This window comes from Meriones unguiculatus, chromosome 15, assembly GCF_030254825.1.
Source record: "Meriones unguiculatus strain TT.TT164.6M chromosome 15, Bangor_MerUng_6.1, whole genome shotgun sequence".
Lineage (NCBI taxonomy): Eukaryota > Metazoa > Chordata > Mammalia > Rodentia > Muridae > Meriones > Meriones unguiculatus.
Window position 1 is genome coordinate 37655765 of NC_083362.1, and position 19655 is coordinate 37675419.

Sequence of the window (19655 nt, forward strand, 5' to 3'; positions counted from 1 at the left end):
GCTACATCTAGCTTTTATGTGGGTTTCGGGATTTAACTCAAGTTGCCAGGTTTGGGAAGCAGGCCCTTTTACCTACTCAGCTCTCTCCACCCTGGGGTTTTCACTCACAGTGCCTTCTCTTGCTCTGTGTGCAGACTTTCCCACGTTCCTTTTTGTGCTCCTGAATTCAGTTGTAAATGTGAATCCCTTCTTGAAGCCAGACAATCTCCACATACAGTGTTCACAAGTAGATATCTGTGAACTTTCAAGGTCAATCAAGGAGATTTCTGATATAACAATGGTTTCTTCCTTCCTTGTGTTTCCTCTTTACTTCCTTTTATTTGCCATTTTATGAAGATAAACTACTTAAATGTTGAGATTTGGTTTATTGTTTATTCACCAAAGACATTTTTTTAAAATTTATTTTATGTGCATCAGTGTGAAGGTGGCAGATCCCTTGGAACTGGAGTTACAGACAGTTGTGAGCTGCCATGTGGGTGTTGGGAATTGAACCCGGGTCCTTTGGAAGAGCCCACAGTGCTCTTAACCACTGAGCCGTCTCTCCAGCCCGACATTTTTTTTTAAATCATAAAAGACAGTTTCTTTTTTTCTTAAGAATTCTGATCTAACTGAAGCTAGAACATTGTTCATTCATGATTTATTAATTTATGTGCTCAACAATTAGTATTGAGTGACTGTTAGGTACCGGGAATATACGAGTGATCAAGAGACAAAGTCCTTGTCCTTATGAAGCATGCATTCTCAAGGGTGGAATTGTGCTAGAAAAACAATGAAGCAGGCTAAGTCCCAGAGTGACCGGAGCATTGTTAGATTTGTTATCCAACGAAGTCCCCTTCAAACCAGGGCAGGAAAAGCAGAGCTGCTGCAGGTCTCCAGATGAGGGGAAGGGTGCGTGTAGCCATGTGTGTTTTAACTGGGCATGTGTACGTTCACCTAACAACTACACACTTTTTGCCTTTATTTTGTTTTGTTTCTGAGTTCTGTAAATATCTATTTATGGGATAGGAGAATGATATGGCACTTCCAAATAATGCCCTTCAAAGAGACAGATGCATAAGCCCTGCTGGGCCTCGGAGAAGAACACCCCAAATCTAGTGCTTTGACAAGCTGAGAAGGCTTAGCACCTACCTTAGAGTTAAGGTCTTTCTCATATTGTTGTGTCCTACCAGCTAAAGAGTGTTTCATGGCTGAGTTTTTGTTTGTTTTGTTTGTTTTTCTGGGAAGTTTCCTCATGAACCTGATCGGACCCACTTACAGAGAACAACTGTCTTTGTCTCATTGAAATTTCCCTAGCTAGAAACAATCAGTATTGAATTGGAAGAAAGACTGAGGTCTTCCCAAACACCTGGACAGACTTTCTTTTTATTTATTTATTTATTTATTTATTTATTTATCAGTTACATTTTATTAACTCTGTATCCCAGCCGTGTCCTGATCCCTCATTCCTTCCCAGTCCCTCCCTCCCTCCCTCCCTCATGTCCACCGTGCCCCTTTCCAAGTCCACTGATAGGGGGGACCTCCTCCCCATTCATCTGATCCTGTTTTATCAGGTATCTTCAGGACTGGCTTCAAAGCCCTCCTCTGTGGCCTAACAGGACTGCTCCTCCCTTCAGGGGTGGGGAGACCAAATAGCCAGTCATTGAGTTCCTGTTAGAAATAGTTCTTGTTCCCCTCACTTTGGGAAACCAATTGGTTACTGAGCTACCACAGGCTACATCTGAGTGGAGGTTCTAGGTTATGTCCATACATGGTCCTTGGTTGAATGTCAGTCTCAGAAAAGACCCTGTGCCCAGATATATTTGGTCCTTGTGGAGCTCCTATCCTTTCCCCATCAGACTAACTCCCCTTCTTTCTTATGATTCCCTGTACTCTGCCAAAGGTTTGGTCATGAGTCTTTGCTTTGAAAACACTGCTAGTTAGAGTCTTTCAGATGCGCTCAGTAGACTCCTGTCATACGTTCCATGCACATCCCATCTGTCTTTCTAAATGAGGATTGATCATCTTGCCCCATGTCCACTCAATTGATTATCTTTTTTAGGTGTATAGATTTCATTATATTTATCATATCTTATAGGTCTATATAAGTGAGTATATCCCATGTTTGTCTTTCTCCTTCTGGGATATTTCACTCAGAATGATCTTTTCTAGATCCCACCATTTGCCTGCAAATTTCATGATTTCCTCCTTTTTGATTGCTGAGTAGTATTCCATTGTATAAAAATACCACAATTTCTGTACCCATTCCTCCGTTGATGGACATCTGGGTTGTTTCCAGGTTCTGGCTATTACAAATAGAGCTGCTATAAGCATGGTTGAGCAAGTGTCCTTTTTGTGTACTTGAACAAACTTTGGGTATATACCTAGCAGTGGTATAGCTGGGTCTTGAGGAAGCGCTATTCCTATTTGTCTTAGAAAGCACCAGATAGCTTTCCAGAGTGGTTGTACCAGTTTACATTCCCACCAGCAGTGGAGGAGGGTTCCCCTTTCTCCACAACCTCTCCAGCATGTGTTATCGTTTGAGTTTTTCATCTTGGCCATTCTGATGGGTGTAAGGTGATATCTCAGGGTCGTTTTGATTTGCATTTCCCTGATGGCTAATGAGGATGAGCATTTCTTTAAGTGTTTTTCTGCCATTCGATATTCCTCTGTCGAGAATTCTCTGTTTAGCTCTGTTCCCCATTTTTTAAGTGGATTACTTGGTTTGCTGCTTTTCAGCTTCTTTAGTTCTTTGTATATACTGGATATTAGTCCTCTGTCAGATAAAGGGTTAGTGAGGATTCTTTCCCAATCTGTAGGCAGTCGTTTTGTTTTGATGATGGTATCCTTTGCTTTACAGAAACTTTTCAGTTTCATTTGTTGATTGTTGCTCTTAGAGCCTGTGCTGTTGGTGTTCTGTTCAGGAAGTTGTCTCCTGTGCCAATGAATTCTAGGCTGTTCCCCACTTTTTTTTCCAATTGATTTAGGGTATCTGGTTTTATGTTCAGGTCCTTGATCCACTTGGACTTTAGTTTTGTGCAGGGTGATAAATATGGATCTATTTCATTTTTCTGCATGTAGACATCCAGTTGGCTGGACAGACTTCCATGTACACCTTTCTCTTTTATTAGGGTCCCACAGAGAAGCACTCACAATCTATCATCTGTTCTGATGCCAGGTGGACACTATCAGGATAGTGTTTGTTTCCCATGTCTAAATGAGAAACACAATTTTCCCTAAAAATTATTTATTAATTTATTACTTTCCTAATAATTCTTTCTATTCTTCATTCTTCCTCTTCTCAGATTCAGAACCAAGTAGAGCAAACTGGAAAGCCTAACCCTGTGATCTTTCTCTATTGTATTTTAATGAATCTGGATGCCTTTTCCCTAGATAATCTGTTTGCTCTTTGCTCATTTAGTGAACACTGAGAGTTTTGCTCACCTCACCCTCCAACGCCATTGGTACTACCTTCTTTTGCCCATATTTTTCTAAATTGGTGTCACAGAAATAGAAATTCTGCAGACTGAAGATGGTAGCATGGTTCTTCTGTTGAATCTTTACCTTTCAGAAAATAGTAACTATGGTCATGAATTCTACCAGGTTACATTCCAGTGAGGTTGTGTGTTCAACCTTGGACAAATGAGCCTTCTTTTTTTGATCCCAGTTTCTCATTAGAAAATGAGGCTAATAGTAATTATTATAGTTATAAGTTGTTATGAAGAATGAGTCAATGTTTTTGAAATGTTTAGTCTCGGGCCTAGAAAGCAGAATTTGCATTAAATATAAAAATCTCGACAGTCTTACAAATTCAACTATCTAGTTTATTCTCTTGGTGTTAAAGAGGCAATTTCATATTTTGAAGACATGTGATGTCTTGTTGCATATTCAGAGCTAGTACTTCTTTTGCTGTTGCTCTTCACTGTTCTCATTCACACATGGTAGACCTTAGGGAAATATATGAGGATGACCAAGTGACTCACAGATAAATTAATCTACTTTAAATGAACTATTATGTACTCAGAACAGTCTTAGACTCTTAGACAATGTGAAAGAAATATAAATCAAGACCATCATCCCAAAGAAATTCTGAGTCTGGCTGGAAAAAATAAAGATTTACGTACAAGAAGCAATTAGAAGACAATACTAGGCAATACCTAATAAAGTGTTGAAGTCCTATCTTTCAGCTTCAGGAAGCCTTTAACATCACAATAACCTGTAGCTTTTACTCTCCTTTTGGCAGATCCCTGAAGCGAACAGGAACTGTGGCAAAGAACATTAAATTAAAATGTTATCTTAGTAGTAAAAGCTTTCCTTTTACAATACAGTGCTTGAATGGATGTTGTCCCAAAATATTTTAAGACTTTGAAAAAAAAAAACAAAACTAATACATCTAGGAAGTGGACAGATATTGCAGTTTATCATGACTTAGCTGGTGCTTGGGAAAGTGGAAGCTCTGGACAGCACTCCTTCTGCCTCAGTTTCCCTCTTCCGCAGTGCTGCTTAAAGCACCAGAAAGCTCTCCATTAAAGGGAGTTCAGGGATTCATTGACTCATGCGTGTTTCAGAATTTAATCAGCCTTATTTTGAAATTACCAGTTTGCAAAGATGTTTTGTGGAATATGATGATGAATGGTCAAGAAATAGAATTTTGTGCTATATTTAAAACAGACAAGGAAACAAACACACAAGGAAAATCCCAAATTAACAACACAGACTTTTTACACTGTCTTAAAAGGAAGTTATATTAATGTGAAAACTAGAGAAGGAAATTCCAAAGCCACTTCGGTAAGCAAGCCTGGTACTTGTCAGGAAGCTCCTCTTCATAAGTAATTCAAATACTTATCATAGCGATATAAAACCATTTCCTCTCATTCTGCTCTGTTTTTGAGTTAATGAACATGCCATAATGGATTTCTATAAATTACATATAACTCATCCTCCCGCGTTTTCCACACTTTCTTGCTGAAGCTTAGGGCCTCTGGTTAAAGTAAAGCTCTGTTCTAGAGAACACAGTGCTACAAATACTTCTTATCAAAACTATTTTGGCAACGCAGCATGTTTCAGCAATAAAATACCTTTGTAGGCAAACACTGGGGTGGCAATGGCATTTGCCTGTTGCATTACTCACAGAGGTACTTGAACCTTCTTAAATTATCTCTGAGTGCCAAAAATGTGTGATTCCAAATTCCTCTCTCACATTTATTGGCTTCAGAGAAATGTTGTCTTAGTGGCAGCTGTAGCATGTTTTTCCAATAGAAAAAGAAAAGAAGGAGAAAAAAAACCAACCTTGTTCATAATATTGAACAAGCCAGAAACTCAGGTAACAAGCCCAGGTGACAAGAGCAAGCAAGGAGGAGGCTGGCTAGCAGTTCTCACGTGCAGGGCAGCTTCATCACAGTGTTCTTTGAGCTCCTTTTTCTGAAATAATGTGAGCTGTGGCATCCACACATCTACCATAGCAGACCACACTAATGACAGATGTGATGAGATGTACTAAAATGCAAAAGGAGCTAGAGTCTTTGGGTATTTATTTCATTACTGTGAAACTAGTGTATAATGTTTCCAAGGCCTTTTCTGTTGTGACCAGTTTATAGTTTAAGGACTACTTTAACGCATTTTGCATAGTAATTATGCTAGCGTTGTCTCAAATTCTTTAAAAACAACTTGGACAAACAAACTGAAAAAATCAGCCTTTGATCATGGAGTCTTACCACTTCTCCCAGCTGGGAGGTGGTTTGACAGTGTCAGGTTCCAGGGGACTGAGAAATCAAAGGAGTTGGACCTTGATTTTCCAGCTCCGACTCTTATCTGGATGTCCCTGAGCACTGGCCAAGTGCAGACTAGGATTCCTCATCTGTGACAAAAAAGGTTTTAACTGAAGGATTTAACTCAGTTCCATAAACACTCTTATTTTCTCTGTTTAGAACCCTCCAAGAGAACATGAGTGTGAACCAGAAAAACAATGAGAAGGAATGCTCCATGAGATTTAAGTCCAATGGGGCAGATGTAGAGGATTAAGTACTGTAAAAGATTTCAGAAGCAAAGCAAAAGAAGACAACAGCAAAGCCAGCGTTCTAGGAGCACCAGACACACAGGACGAACTGTTAAGACTTTGAGTATCGTGAAAGTTGTCCACTTGGATCTGAAGCTTTTCAAGCAAAGGTGTGCCTGGACTGCATTTTACACTCTGCCTACTGCATACAGCTCACTGGAGCAGCTACCTTAGAACTGCAGTCTGTAGTGATGAGGCATGTCCATCTCTCACTGCTAATTTCATTCCTCTGCAGGGTGTAAGAGAAATAAAAACATGGGAAGATGGAGTTTTTCCAGTTCAGAGACTGACCTTTAAAAGAATCAGGGCAGAGAAAGGGCACTAAAACTAGACAGAGAAACTAGTGTAAATATCCCTGACATAAGAATGAAATAATTTAACTTAAATGGAAGGAAGCCCGATTTAACATACAGAAAATATTATGTCAATTATAAGATATTTATTTTTAAGAGAAATACAATTATATTATTTAAAAGGGGGTATGTGGTAAGTTTAAATTATTGCTAGAGAAGCATTTCTTGGTTTAAGCGTTGTAGAATCTTCTTTTTACTGAATTGATTGATGAGTTGTAGTTCCTTGGGACTAGCTGATTTACTATATAGCATAAACATTATGTGCTAACATTTTTAAAATAAAATGACTGAAGTTTCTTAAATTTTGAACAATTATTTTGTCTCGTGACTCCTTTTTTTATAAGTAGTTTCAGAGGTAAATAAGGTGAGTCTGGCTCTAGCTTTCAAGATCTGCAAATTAGTGGGGGCTGATCGAGAATTCACACTCTGAGACGAAGTCCTTCTTCAGTACAGTCAGATCAGAATCGTGTTCCCTTAAAAGCTGTGGTTAAAGGAGATACCGAGGAGGAGGCCAGCGGGATGCTTCAGGCTGTCACGCACCATGACATGCTCAGAGGTGTGACTGATGAGCTTCTGGGTGATTTTCTTAGTCATATAGACAATGACAGCAACTGGGAGATGGAAGTGATATAAACTGGACAAGAGAGCCACTTAGAGCTGCTGCTGGACCTGCGCTATGGGGTAGAAAGGTCAGAGTCAAGCAAGAGCTGAGAAGAAACTGAGATGGTAAAGTTGAGAAGGCTTCCCGGGAGGGCAAGTGGTCTGGCTGCTGGAGCAGCCGGGCCAGCTGCTGCAGCCTGTCTTTAAGGAGGAGCGTTAGAAGACGTGGGAAGCAGAGCTTGAAGCTCTGGGGTCAGCTTTGGAGATGTTTGTGTGGCAGGAAAATATAAGGAATTGTCACGAACTGATCTTGAAGGGTTCCTCGGAGTAACGGAATCTGCTGTATCAATTTGTGGGACCAGATATATAATCTTACTCATGCTTAGATGATGAAGCTCTGAGAAAGTTGACGTACATTGTTTGCATTCACCGGGAAGCCATTGAAGAGCCCACACTTCCCATATTAACCAGCTGAGAGATTGTGCTGTTGTGAGGCCTGTGTAACCCCATTTCTGAAAAAGAAACTCCATTTTAGGGGAAAATGACCTGGGCATGAACTCCAGTTTCAAAAAAAGGAGAGAACCCACAAAAATGTGCTTCAACCACTCACCTCTGATGATATTTAACCGTCATCCCTAGCAGCGGCTCAACAATAAACACCCGGAGATTACCCAGGCGTCCTTTACAATAAATTGAGTAAAAAACAATTACGGTTTGGACCGCCAGACACAATCAATCGGGTTCTACTGCTCGGTATTTGCTAAATGTCAGGCAATCATTGAACCCAGAAGCTGGAATTCCCCCACACCTCGCTGTAACCCCAATAAAACCCCTGCTGATTTGGAGCTTAGCTCTCCTTCCTGATCGGTTGTGAGCCCCTGCTTGAGCTTGAATAGAACAACCCTCATGCGTTTGCATCGGAATCGGCTCCTTGGGGGTCCTTTGGGGTCTCCGTGATCTGGGCACAACATTGGCTGGCGTCACAAACCCAGCGGTTGTTTCCTGTATCCTGGTGTGTTGTGTAGAAGCTGAGCAGATGCTGGCATAGCAAAACACACATAGCCAAAGCAGTGTTTCTCTGAAGTGTCACCAACTGGACATAGTGCTCATTCATGTGTTACAGATATTTAAGTGTATTCTCCCATGCCTGGCTGAGAGGATTTCATGAATCTGTAGTGGAAATGCCCGCAAGAAAAGCAATGATTGCACTGTAAAACTAAAAAGGTTTCATTTAAAAGGATGCACTCTATTTTATAATATCATTGTTCTTTTAAAAGTTCATTTACGTATTTATTTCTTAAGAGCGAGGGTGGCTTTGAACTTCTGATTGTCCTGTCTTTAATTCCCTAATGTTGGGATTACATATACGTGAAACCACGCCAGTTCATTGTTACTTCTACATTAAAAAGTTTTGCTTTGGGGAGTAAGAGTCCTGTTTTATGATATCTTAAGCTTGGCAGAGTGAAAGTGCTGCTCTTAAGTTTTCCCATTTTGAGGATAATTTATACAAAACTCTGTGACTTAGGAAACTTAAGATCAGTAGATTTTACAGATCCACAAAGCGGAATATTTCAAAAACTACATGTGTACTAACGGGAGCATAGATATATATATATCTATATATATATATAGATATATATATATATTAAGATGTTTAGAGCAGAAATAAACTTTATAAAATAATATTAAACCTTACCTCATACAATAGACCGATCTGTCTTGTTGAAAATCTCCATGGGAATCTAATAATGAGATTTCATGACCTGCTTATGGACCACACCCCACATCTTACAAAGCACTGAGGAAGGCCCCAGGCCTCCCTTCCGGTCAGAGATGAGTAAGCACAGACAGGTGTTTCCGGTGGGGATCTCCTTTTCCGCATTCCAGAGCACAACCCCGCGCCCGCAGAATGTGCTGTGGGTATTTAAACTCTGACTGATTCACCGAGGGAGCTTCTTTCTGTTGCCTTTGGGTATAGCTCCTCCACCTTGCTGAGGCTGAGGAATACAGGACTTCATTTAGACTCTTTAGTCTTTTGCAATATGAGGACCACCCCTGGCCTCATTAGCCTCGCGTTTACAAAACACTCCCTTCAATAGGTTATTTTGCGGGCTAGTGAGCCACACTGGCTCTAATTGATTCTATTAACTTCAATTGTGAAGCATGACGTTTGAATTACAAGTCAGGGCTGAAACTGTGAGAGGAGGAGGAGGGCTCACTGCAACCCAACCCTCACCCCTAATGTCAGACCAGGCTCTGAGAATTAGAGCCCACAGGGAAGGGAGAAAGGCAACTCAAACTCATTAAAGAAATTTGCTATTAAGGATGAGTTTTTAAAATGTCCAAATATGATTAGTTTGGCCACACAAATCTGCCACAGTGAAAGGAACAGAAAAGATGAGGTACATGTGTAGCAACTGTGATTTGCTTTTGGATCAGAGTGCACAGCAGCACAGCTCACACTGTGGGGCTGTGCCGCCAGGGCGGCTGCCATCACAGGGACTAAACCTCAGAGAGTGTGGGTGGCCTTCGGGTTCCTAGTCCCGGAGAAGGGTGAAATCAGAGACAGTAGTGACAGCTTCAGGGGACTGCCCGGTGAGGTAAATTACCACAGGTGGCTTGCCCCACATCTGGCAAATTGCAGATTCTCATTTCACTTTAGTCATTCTTGTGTTCTGTAACGATGTAACTGTAACACTGTTGCTGACAGCCTGGGACATAGAGTCATTCACTTGGAGTCAAGGCCTTGCTTCCATTCTTACAATTTATATATTTTTGAGAAAATGTCAGTCTTTCAAAGCATGAATTTCTTTATTAAAAAGAGATAATAACACTATCATTGAATGTTTCATGGGTTTAGGGACACCACACTTATTTTGCATAGACTTCAGTAAGTATCATCGAAAACTAGCCAAGACCTGTCAAAGCAACCTCATCTTTGCTGTTTCCTGTTACTGCAGCTGTTTTGTGTTTAATAAGGAAGACCTGGACGTATCCTTCAGAGGTCTGGACAGGGCACCATTCAATTGTTCTTTATTGTTATGTCTTCCTCATTGAGAACAGCATTCTTCACCAAAAGAATCAAGTGAACACCAAACTTTAAATCCAGTTGAAACAGTCCTAATTCATTAACTGTCCATTTGAGTTTCCATTGTGCTAAGAACTGTGTTCTGCAAGGAACATCTCTGCTGGGCAGAGGCTGAAGAAAAGTGGACTTTAAAAGGCTACTATAATTAGAACTTTTGCTAATGGCACTTAAACTGATTAATGTCCAATAGTGCCCACTCTACTGAAGCATATATTTTGGGAGTTATACATTTCTATTAAATTATACCTTCATTAAATGAATGAGCTTGTGGGGCAGTGTCTCCATGGAGCTCTTGGAGTTAATTCTGTAATGATATGGCCACCAACATGGAGAGCCTTCTTTCTCGCCTTTTCCTTCTGCCTGGAATGTTCTTTCCATTTATCTCCTGTGGCTGCCTGTTGTGTTTCCCAATGGTCCTCCTTGGCCATCCACTCCCCATCCACTCTCTCCCATACTCTAAGCAGCTGGGATTTTTCTCTTACACATGTCATTAGTTGGAACACTGCTGTGAATTTACAAGCAAGTTTTTGCTCTTGTCCCTCAGTGAAGTTAAAGCCCCATGAAGGCAGATACCTCATCTATGTTATTAACTCTCAGCATCATCATCATCAGCAGCAGCAGCATCGTTATTATTGTTATTGTTATTATTAAAGTATAACAAGTTACCACAAACTCAGCAGTTAAAAAAATATACATTTCCAGGCTGGAGAGATGGTCTGAGATTAAGAGCACAGTATTGCTGTTGCAGGGGGCCTGGGGCTGGTTCCCAGTACCCCGTCAGATTGCCCATAATTGTTTGTAGCTTCTGTGAGGGTCTGTGACACCTGTCGTCTGCACAGGCACCTGCACTCTCCAGCACCTACCGCACCCATCCCCCCCACCCATCCCTGACACATAGTTAAAAACCTTTAAACATAGATGCTCTGTTTCAACTCATTATCAAGGGGCAGTTCAGGCTTTCCCCAGGCAGAAATCAAGGTGTAGGCCAGAATCAGTCCCATCTAAACTGTGATATGGAGTCTTCAAATAGCCTTCCTAGTCTCTCGTGGGTGTGGGACAGAGGTTTGAATCTGGCTGTCAGCTGGCATGGGAGCTCGATATTCATGGCTCCCAGAGACTCCCCCCAGCTGTATACACGAGCCTTGCTCACAACACAGCTGTTTACATCTTTTGGATCAGAAGAATCTTTGCTCTTTCTGAAGATTTATTTATGTGTGTATCTTATGTGCACTGGTGTTTTTGTCTGTGTGTATATCTATCTGAGGGTGTCAGATCCCCTGGCACTGTAGTTAGAGACAGTTATGAGTTGCCATGTGGAATTGAACTTGGGTCCTCTGGAAAAGCAGCCAGTGCTCCTTTAAACATTGTCTCTAGTTAAGCCAAGCTCACCCAGGATGATCTTCTGATGAACATGAAATTAAGTGATTGGAGATGTTGGTTATCCATGTAAAATCTTTTCAGTATCATTCGTGATGACTCATAGGCGTCAGAGCCATCTGCTATCACAGTCACAAGTGACCACATCCCAGGAAAGGTAATATTTAGGGAATGCACTACAGATGTGAACATCCTGGAATCTACGTTTAATTTGTCTACAGACCGTTAATATCGCCAAGACCAACTGACACTTATCAAATAAATCTTAGTGAAATAAGAATTGAGGAATGGGTAAGGCATGAAAATTATTATGATATATGATTAGATGTTCAGATGTCTGTTGATGATCCTACATTGAATTTACAACAGTCTAATGGTTGGATTACCCACCCGATTCATTGCCCTCATGGAGGGATTCATGATTACTACATGATGTAATGGGAAACCGGGTAAAATTTGCTGTGTTACTTAGGCAAATTTTTTGCAGTATAATCTTGGTTAATTTTTCTGTCCTGCAGTCCATGTAGATGGACAGTGGTGTGCACTAAGAAGCCCATCTCACCCTTATCAAATCAGGAATAAGTGAGGTTAGTACTTGAATGGTTTCCTGAGGTTAAATGGTTAATACTGAAAACCCAAGGGTAGGAAGGAAGAAGACATCTGATTTCTAGGGAAAATTCTGACCATGACTAGGTTTGAGAGGACCAAACCTACCATGAGGCAATCCTCTCTCTCCGAATTGAGAGCCAATTCCAATCGGAGTCACATAGCCTCCATGGGCACCAGTCAATCCCAACTGAAGTCGTGTAGCCCCTTTAGAACTCCCCCTTGAGCTTTTCAAAGAGCCTGCGAGCTCGCTTCAGGGTCGACCCCCGCATTCTGGTTGTCTCTGCAGAACGCTCTTTGCTTCTGCATACTACTTGAGTCTGGGGTCTTCCTTCAGCGACACTCAGACCCTTACATTTAGGGGATTGTCCGGGATTTCTGGGGACTCCCAAAACCAATAGTAGAGCATTTCCAGGACAGCGTGTTCTATTCTACCCCATCAGTGAGTGCGGGCAAGCCGTTGTTTAGTTTGCATCTTTTTTCTGGTGTCCAGGCACAATCGATAGGCCAACAGAGACCAGACAGATGCACCACTTTCTCCTGGCCCAGGGGTCCCGAGGACGCTCCAGACCCCTGTCTGGCGGAGGAGTGGAGAGGGTCCACTCTGTGTATTTTGATTCTTGTGGCTGAGGACGGGTTGAGGCCATCAGGCAGAACCCGCTCTCGGGATAGGCTGCCGTTTTGTCCCTGTGTTCTGCTTGTTTTCAGCTTGTCTTTGAACGTTCTTCTTGGGAATCATCGTGGGTCAGATGGCTTGCTCTAACCTCCAGGAGGCCCTGCTGCTCTGTGTTTCTGTACCCCAGGATGCACACTTCCAGGCTCGCAAGATCCGGCCAGGCTGCTCTGTGGCTCCTGAGGCCCTGCCATCTCCTTGTAGTCTGCAGCGGGGGCCCACAACCTCCACACCAGGAGAGGAGCAGCTGATGCTCTGCTCCGCGGCCCATTGTCTTCCATGGCGGCTGCTGGTCACTTATGTGCTAGGAACTCCTTTCTGCGCCCCTGCCCCCCGGATGCCCAGCAGCTGGCTCCATCCTGCTGACTCCAGTCAGCCCCAGGGTTCTCAGGCGAGGGCAGCCAAAAGGCAGCTGTAGCATGGGGAGCAGGCTTGGCCCCTCTCTGCCACTGAGACACGCTGAGCAACACGGCAGGGAAGATGCCAGCTCCTGCCTGGATCAACTGGATCCAGCAGAAAGCAAGGTGCTCCTCCCTTGAAATTACAGCCGGATAAAGGAAGGAAAGTTTTGTCTGTTTTAAATATATATGGATTGTCACTATATGTTTACTTCTGGCTGGTGTTAAATGTAGAAGTTTACTACGTGCTGTATAGATTTTTCGTTATTCGGTATGGTTAAAAATATGTAACATCTGTAACCAAAAGTTAGCTTAAAACAAGTAACTCAGGGTAGGAGCCGTTCTGGGCAACAGTACATGTCACGAGAAGACCAGGAAACAGGTCTCTAAAGATACTCTAAATTGGGAGAAGAAGATTTTTATGTAATTCCTGCCTTCTGTTAAAAACCAGACTAATAAAGGCTGATGTTTAAAATTTAAGTTCAAGCTCTTGTTTAAAACATTTGTGTGTATATATGTTTACAACATCTATAAAAACACAGATGTTTTAAAATAACGATGTGGAGCACATGATCTGCAACCTGCCGTCTGAGATAGCAGGCCATCATCTTGAGATAGCACGTGGTGTTATAGGGCAATAATTATAGAACCTATTAGTCATAATGAATTCTCTGTTTATTGTCCTATCTTCTTTTAAGCTAAGAAAGCAACAAGTCTCATTTTAAATTGGTAAGGATATATATACATACATATATACATATATATATATACACACACACATATACACACACATATATATACACACACATATATATATATACACACATATATCCAGTTATATTCTTTATATGATGGTAAAATTTTAAGGTTATAAAGGTTGACAGATTAACAAGCTACTGTATTGGTGACTCTGGAAATGGCTATGTTAATTTTAGAGACATTCAATTGTTTACAACATTAGAACTTGGCTACAGGAAACTGGTAATGCTCCACAGTGCTAGACTGTAAAGTTCGGCAGCACCAGCAGCGACACTTAATGGGTATGTTTTTAACTTGCCCACCATGTTGATTCTGGGATAAAGAAGGTGGCGCTATGGCTTCACTGCCATCTTTACTTAGGGCAGTCATGACTGGCAGCCATCTTGGTCATGGGAGAGTTGTGGTTCGCTGCCATCTTTGTTGAGGGCTGCCAACTGTGTTCGGTACCCTGCTTAGCACCAAGCGCAAATTTTGTCCTTTAATCTTCTGCTGTTCAGTCTTAATAATGCAATGTGGTAGGATCAGCAAGATTGTCAGTCTCTCTATCAACTGTGCCTATGATTGAAAGGTACAGTTTTGCTTTGATACTAGTTCAGAAATATATTTAAAGCTATGCTGACGCCTTTAATTGGAAGACTGAGATTTACGGAATCTCTTGTTTTAGGTTTTCAAGGTTAAGCCTAGGATGGGTGACTCTAAAGTTTGCCTATTTAGATCTACTTGAGATAGATGTGGTCCCCAAACAATTATCTACAGAATAGGCCATAATTATAGATTATAACAATATGTTCTATGTTGACAAGATGTAGTTTAGAGTAGATAACTAAAAACAGACAAAGATTAACTCAGATATGCTGGCCCTCAAGCTTGTCAGAGATCTGCTGAATATGGCATTTAACATGTCTAAGCTTATTATGATAGACAGAGATTCCCAAATCCTAATAGTTATTCCCCACAGTCTCTGAGAAGATCTGAGCACAATGACAGATGATATCAACTCTTGTTGTATGTCAACCACTGAGCGGAACGGTCCAAATGTCTTGCTCTCACTAGGGCGCAGCCTAAACTGCGGATGAACTGGACACCTAAAGTGTTGTTGTCTCAAGCTGCTGAAAACAAGGTGAGGTCAATATCTTTCTTCATCTTCTTCACAGAAAGGGCCTCTCATCCTCTGTGCCTGATGGCCACACTGTTGACTCTGTCCACATTGCCATGAAAACCGCAGGTGCCTGAGCCAACTGTCTAGGTAGTGGATTATGACTGACTAAGTCATCTCTGTCATTTTGATTAATACATAGATTCATTTAGGTTACAATTTATCCTTCCCAGATCTCTGATCACATTGATGGCTAAGCTAATGGTAGCTTGACAGCTAGAGAATAGACAATTAGCTCCTTACTCCTAGGTCATCTACCATATTAGTCTATTTGTCAATTCATTAGTTAGTTAAAACTACTAGATACCACATCTCTTGCTTAGGAAGGCAAATAGGTTTTCCTTGCCCACGGACTTCGTGTTAAAATATGAATAGGCCTCTCAGGTATAACTTTTACTATTCCTTTGCCTAAAAGATGGTGAATGCTCATAACAGTCTCACCCGTGTCTCGTGGTAAATAGAAAAAGGCCTAAGAATTCAGAAGTTTAAGTTATAAGAATCTAAGAAAATGTTTGAGGATCTAAGAAAATATTTGAGGGTTTAAGAAAATATTTAAGGGCCTAAGATTTTGTTTTTAGGTTGGTTAATGCAAATTATAAAGATTGGAGGGTCTAAGAAGGTGTTTTAAGGTATATAAATGCAAGTTGTAAAGCTATAAGAAGATGATTTAAGGCACATTAAAAGTGAGATGTCTTTCGGATTTCTCTCCCCCTCTATGCTATTGTTATACTTATGCTGTTATATGATTTCAGAAGTTTAGGGTTTTAACACTGATCAATGGAATTCTAATAAGCTGCCTACTATTCAGTCACAAGGTCAAGATTTTAATTTCCCTTTGCTTGTCTTCTGTAGACTTGTGCTTCTCATTATGCTAAAAACATCTCTGTCCAATATGACTCTGGATGGAGAAGAAAATGTTCAAATGTTTTTACCTCAAAGTTGTAGCTTATAGTAGGTCTCAAATGCATGAGTCTATTCTTGCTGTCTTACAATTACCTATCAACTGCTTTTTCCAAAATATGGATCTCAATACAATGTTGATACTAATATACTTTTTGTAAACTAAAATTCAGATGAACTTCAGGAAATAAAAATGTCATAAGACCTGCATCTGCCTGCCACAGCTGAAACGGATCCCAGATCAGTACATCCACCTGTTTTTAAAAATGGAATTTTTCTTTTGGTCGTGGGATTCCTCACCTTCCCCAGTTACTAGACAAATTTTCACTTTTGTCCCTAGTCTATATTTATCTCAGCAGATTTTCACCTGGCTGACAGACTCCTTTTAGGGGTTATCTGTGGATTGAAAGCTGCAGAGATCTTGACTTGCTGAAAGTTGATGTAAACCAGTCCAGCCGATGTGACTGATTCCTGTCTTTCAACTGGCTGCTAATCAGATGCTTCTGATAAGTGCCCCATTGCCTAGCCTTTGACTAGCTTTTCAGCCTTCCTGGTCCTTGATAGAAATACCCTAATGTAAGCTCAAAGGCATCACAGAAGAGAGTCTATTGTCCATTGTCCTACCAAACAGGCAGAAATGTTAAGTCAAATAGATTTTGTGGCATAAGGGACAAATGGGTTCCTACAATGCCAACTGACATACCGAAATATAATAGATAACATCATCAAAGATATGATTCAGGTATATAAAGACAGGGGGCAATAAGAGGACCAAACCTATTATAAGGTAATCCTATCTCTCTTTAAATTGAGCGCCAATCCCAATCTGAGTCACATAGCATCCCTGGACACCAGCCAATCCCAATTGGAGTCACATAGCCACAGTAGAAATTCCCCTAAAGCTATTAAAAGAAACTTCAAGCTCACTTTGGGGGTCAACATTTTGTATGCATGACTGACCCTGCATGCTGGTTGTCTCGGCAGAATAAATCTTCTTTGCTTTTACATAACATTTAAGTCTGGGGTCTTCCTTCAGTGATTCTCGGACCCTTACATAGTGCTATTTGTGGAATGATCTCCCACAGAACATGCAAACACTCCTATTATTTGAGCTATAAGACACTGCACACCTGAGGGAGAACTAGGATAGCATCGGATTCTGTTTCAGTTGCTGTAGCAAAACATACAGACTTTGGGGAGTAAACACCCGGTGATGCTCTTTCTAATAAATCCCGGAGGCTGAAAGACACAGACTAGTTAATGCTGGCTGATTCTGCATTTGTTTGCTGGTTTCTTATGAGGGCTCCTTTGCCTAGAGCATTCACCCCTTTCTCTGTCTGTGTGGTCCTTTCTAGGTGGACAGACGTGGAAGATGATCTGTTCTTTTCTCTTTTCTACAAGGATTCTATCTGATTGGAGCCCTATTTTAAGGTAAATGACTCAGACTTCATTTTATAGTCATTATCTCTTACCGATTCCATCTCCAAAATCAGCTACATCGAGTGAGGGCTGTGAATTTTGAGGGGACGTGTTTCTGCCTGTCACAGATAGCCTCAAAGACAGGAGAACTTAGGGAGTTTTCAAGAGGCTGCTAGGAGGCTTCAAGCTTTGGATTGAGGTTCTCTATATTTGTGTTGCAGTTCTACCTATCGCTTGCATCAGACAGATTCAATTTCTATGGTTTTCAGAACTAAAGAAAATTTACAAGCTGTCTTTAAAACAGAAAATAAAAAATGAAGCATGGAGTCTTGATCTATTCAAATAGTAGGTCTCAAGCTTAATTATCAGTAATAAGGTATGGAGTCTTGACCTAGTCAAATAGTAGGTCTCAAGCTTAATTAACAGTAATTTAGCAAAAAGGCCCTCTTGCCTACCATCCTGCTAAGAAAAGGCATGGACCCTTTCTGGGCCTCAGTCTTCTCAGTTGTGAAATGGAGATAATAATTTTAATATTTTAAGACATGGCAGTGCTGAAGAAGTTAAACTAGATTCACTAGTAGATTCTCCAAGTTAGTTATTTTTACAACCTTTTTAAATCATGTTTTTCACTATCCCACTCATTTTACAGAGGAGAGAGCAGGAAAGAAACATTAGAAAACTTGCTTTAACATGGCAGTTCAGTGTCCAAGTGGGTTTCCTAATAAGGGGAATAGGGACTGTCTCTGACATGAACTCAGTGGCTGGCTCTTTGATCACCTCCTCCTGAGGGGGGAGCAGCCTTGCCAGGCCACAGAAGAAGACAATGCTGCCAGTCCTGATGAGAACTGATAGACGAGGATCAGAGGAAAGGGGAGAAGGATCTTTCTATCAGTGGACTTGGAAGGGCATGAGAGGAGATGAGGGAAGGAGGGTAGGATGGGGCCTAGGGTGGGGGCTACAGCTCAGATACAGAGTTAATAAGTGTAATTTATAAAAATATAAATAAATAAATAAATAACTTGCTTTAGTTAAAACAAAAAGCAGTGAGCTGGAAACCTAGGCCAGAGGGACGTCCCCTAAGCCCTGGTCTCCACTGTTCCCACGGCTTTGTGGAAGCAGCCTGTGTATCCCTTCCATAGCGCTGCTATCCATGTAGGAATGTTGGTGCCAAGCTATACTCTTCATCCCCAGCACTTACTCCATGGCTATTTAAAAATAAAAGTGGCCTGAACAGCAGGCATTAACTGGTCAAATTTAATCTTCTTTTTTATTTTTATATATGACCTAATGGGGTTAAGATCTGTGAAACAGAAAGCTCCAGCTAGCAAAGCCAGCATGCTGATATTTGTAGATATCTCTAATTGGAAGGCTTGGCTTCCTGCTTCATTTGGGACAAGAGATTGACTTAGAAACAAAGACAATTCAATGTATTCTCCTTTGGGAGTGATTCCCAAGATCCCATCTGTGCAGAGTCTGTTGTGGACATTAGGTTTTCCTGGGAAAGGTCTGAGGAGTCAGTCCCAGAGCTCTGGTCTGCCCCTTGGAAAGGCTCACTGGTGACAGAAGCCAGCTCTCTTCCATTTCTTTCCAGCTCCACTTGTGTGAGAATCTCTGTTATCTTGCTTCAGCAGAATTTTGTGTCTCAGAGCTGATTTTTAATGCTTAAAAAAGGTAAAGTTGTCAGAGATGCACCTGAACTTTTGCCCTCATTGCCTCATGACATTTCTCTTGATGTGTTCACAGGGACTCAGAAGGCGAAGAATGATTTGGTCCGGCACCCAAACATGGTATTCCCTACAACTAATGTAGCAGAGAAAATAAACACTATTTCACTCAGGGCTCTACGTCTTTTATGCAGATCTGTGAGCCTGCATAAAATGTTCAAGTATTTTCTTATTTCTCTATTTTTCAAATATGGGACAATTATAGACTTATTGTGAAACCACCAAATAAAAATAATATAGTAATCTGAATAAATCTTTGCATGTGTAGACACTGCACCTCACTTGCTACATCTCCAAAGTACCTACTGGATAGTTTTTATTGTATGTGCAAATAATAAGGTAAAGCTTTAGCTAGTCTTATTGGAAAATCACAATCTTTATTCAGGAGTTTTGTCCACCTTATAGTTACTATTTTTCTCTTACTATGCTGTGATGGATCTTGGCAGTCAGCTTGGATATATATAGTATCAATGGGGCGTCAAGCTGCTGGGCATATCTGTGAAGGATTTCCTGTACCATGTTATTTGAAATGTAAAGTCCTTCTCTAGATTTGGGCAGCACCATCCCATTG

General features: G+C 41.1%; 1 long non-coding RNA gene across 1 annotated transcript in view; it reads left to right on the forward strand.

Annotated features, from left to right (window-relative positions):
* The window catches only part of LOC132648059 (uncharacterized), a 66644-nt gene extending 47373 nt beyond the window's left edge, over positions 1-19271 (forward strand). Inside the window, exons 2-3 of the long non-coding RNA XR_009586429.1 lie at positions 17297-17372; positions 19104-19271. This is a non-coding gene — a long non-coding RNA (uncharacterized LOC132648059). The remainder of the gene's footprint in view (positions 1-17296; positions 17373-19103) is intronic.
* Positions 19272-19655: the final 384 nt, after the last annotated feature.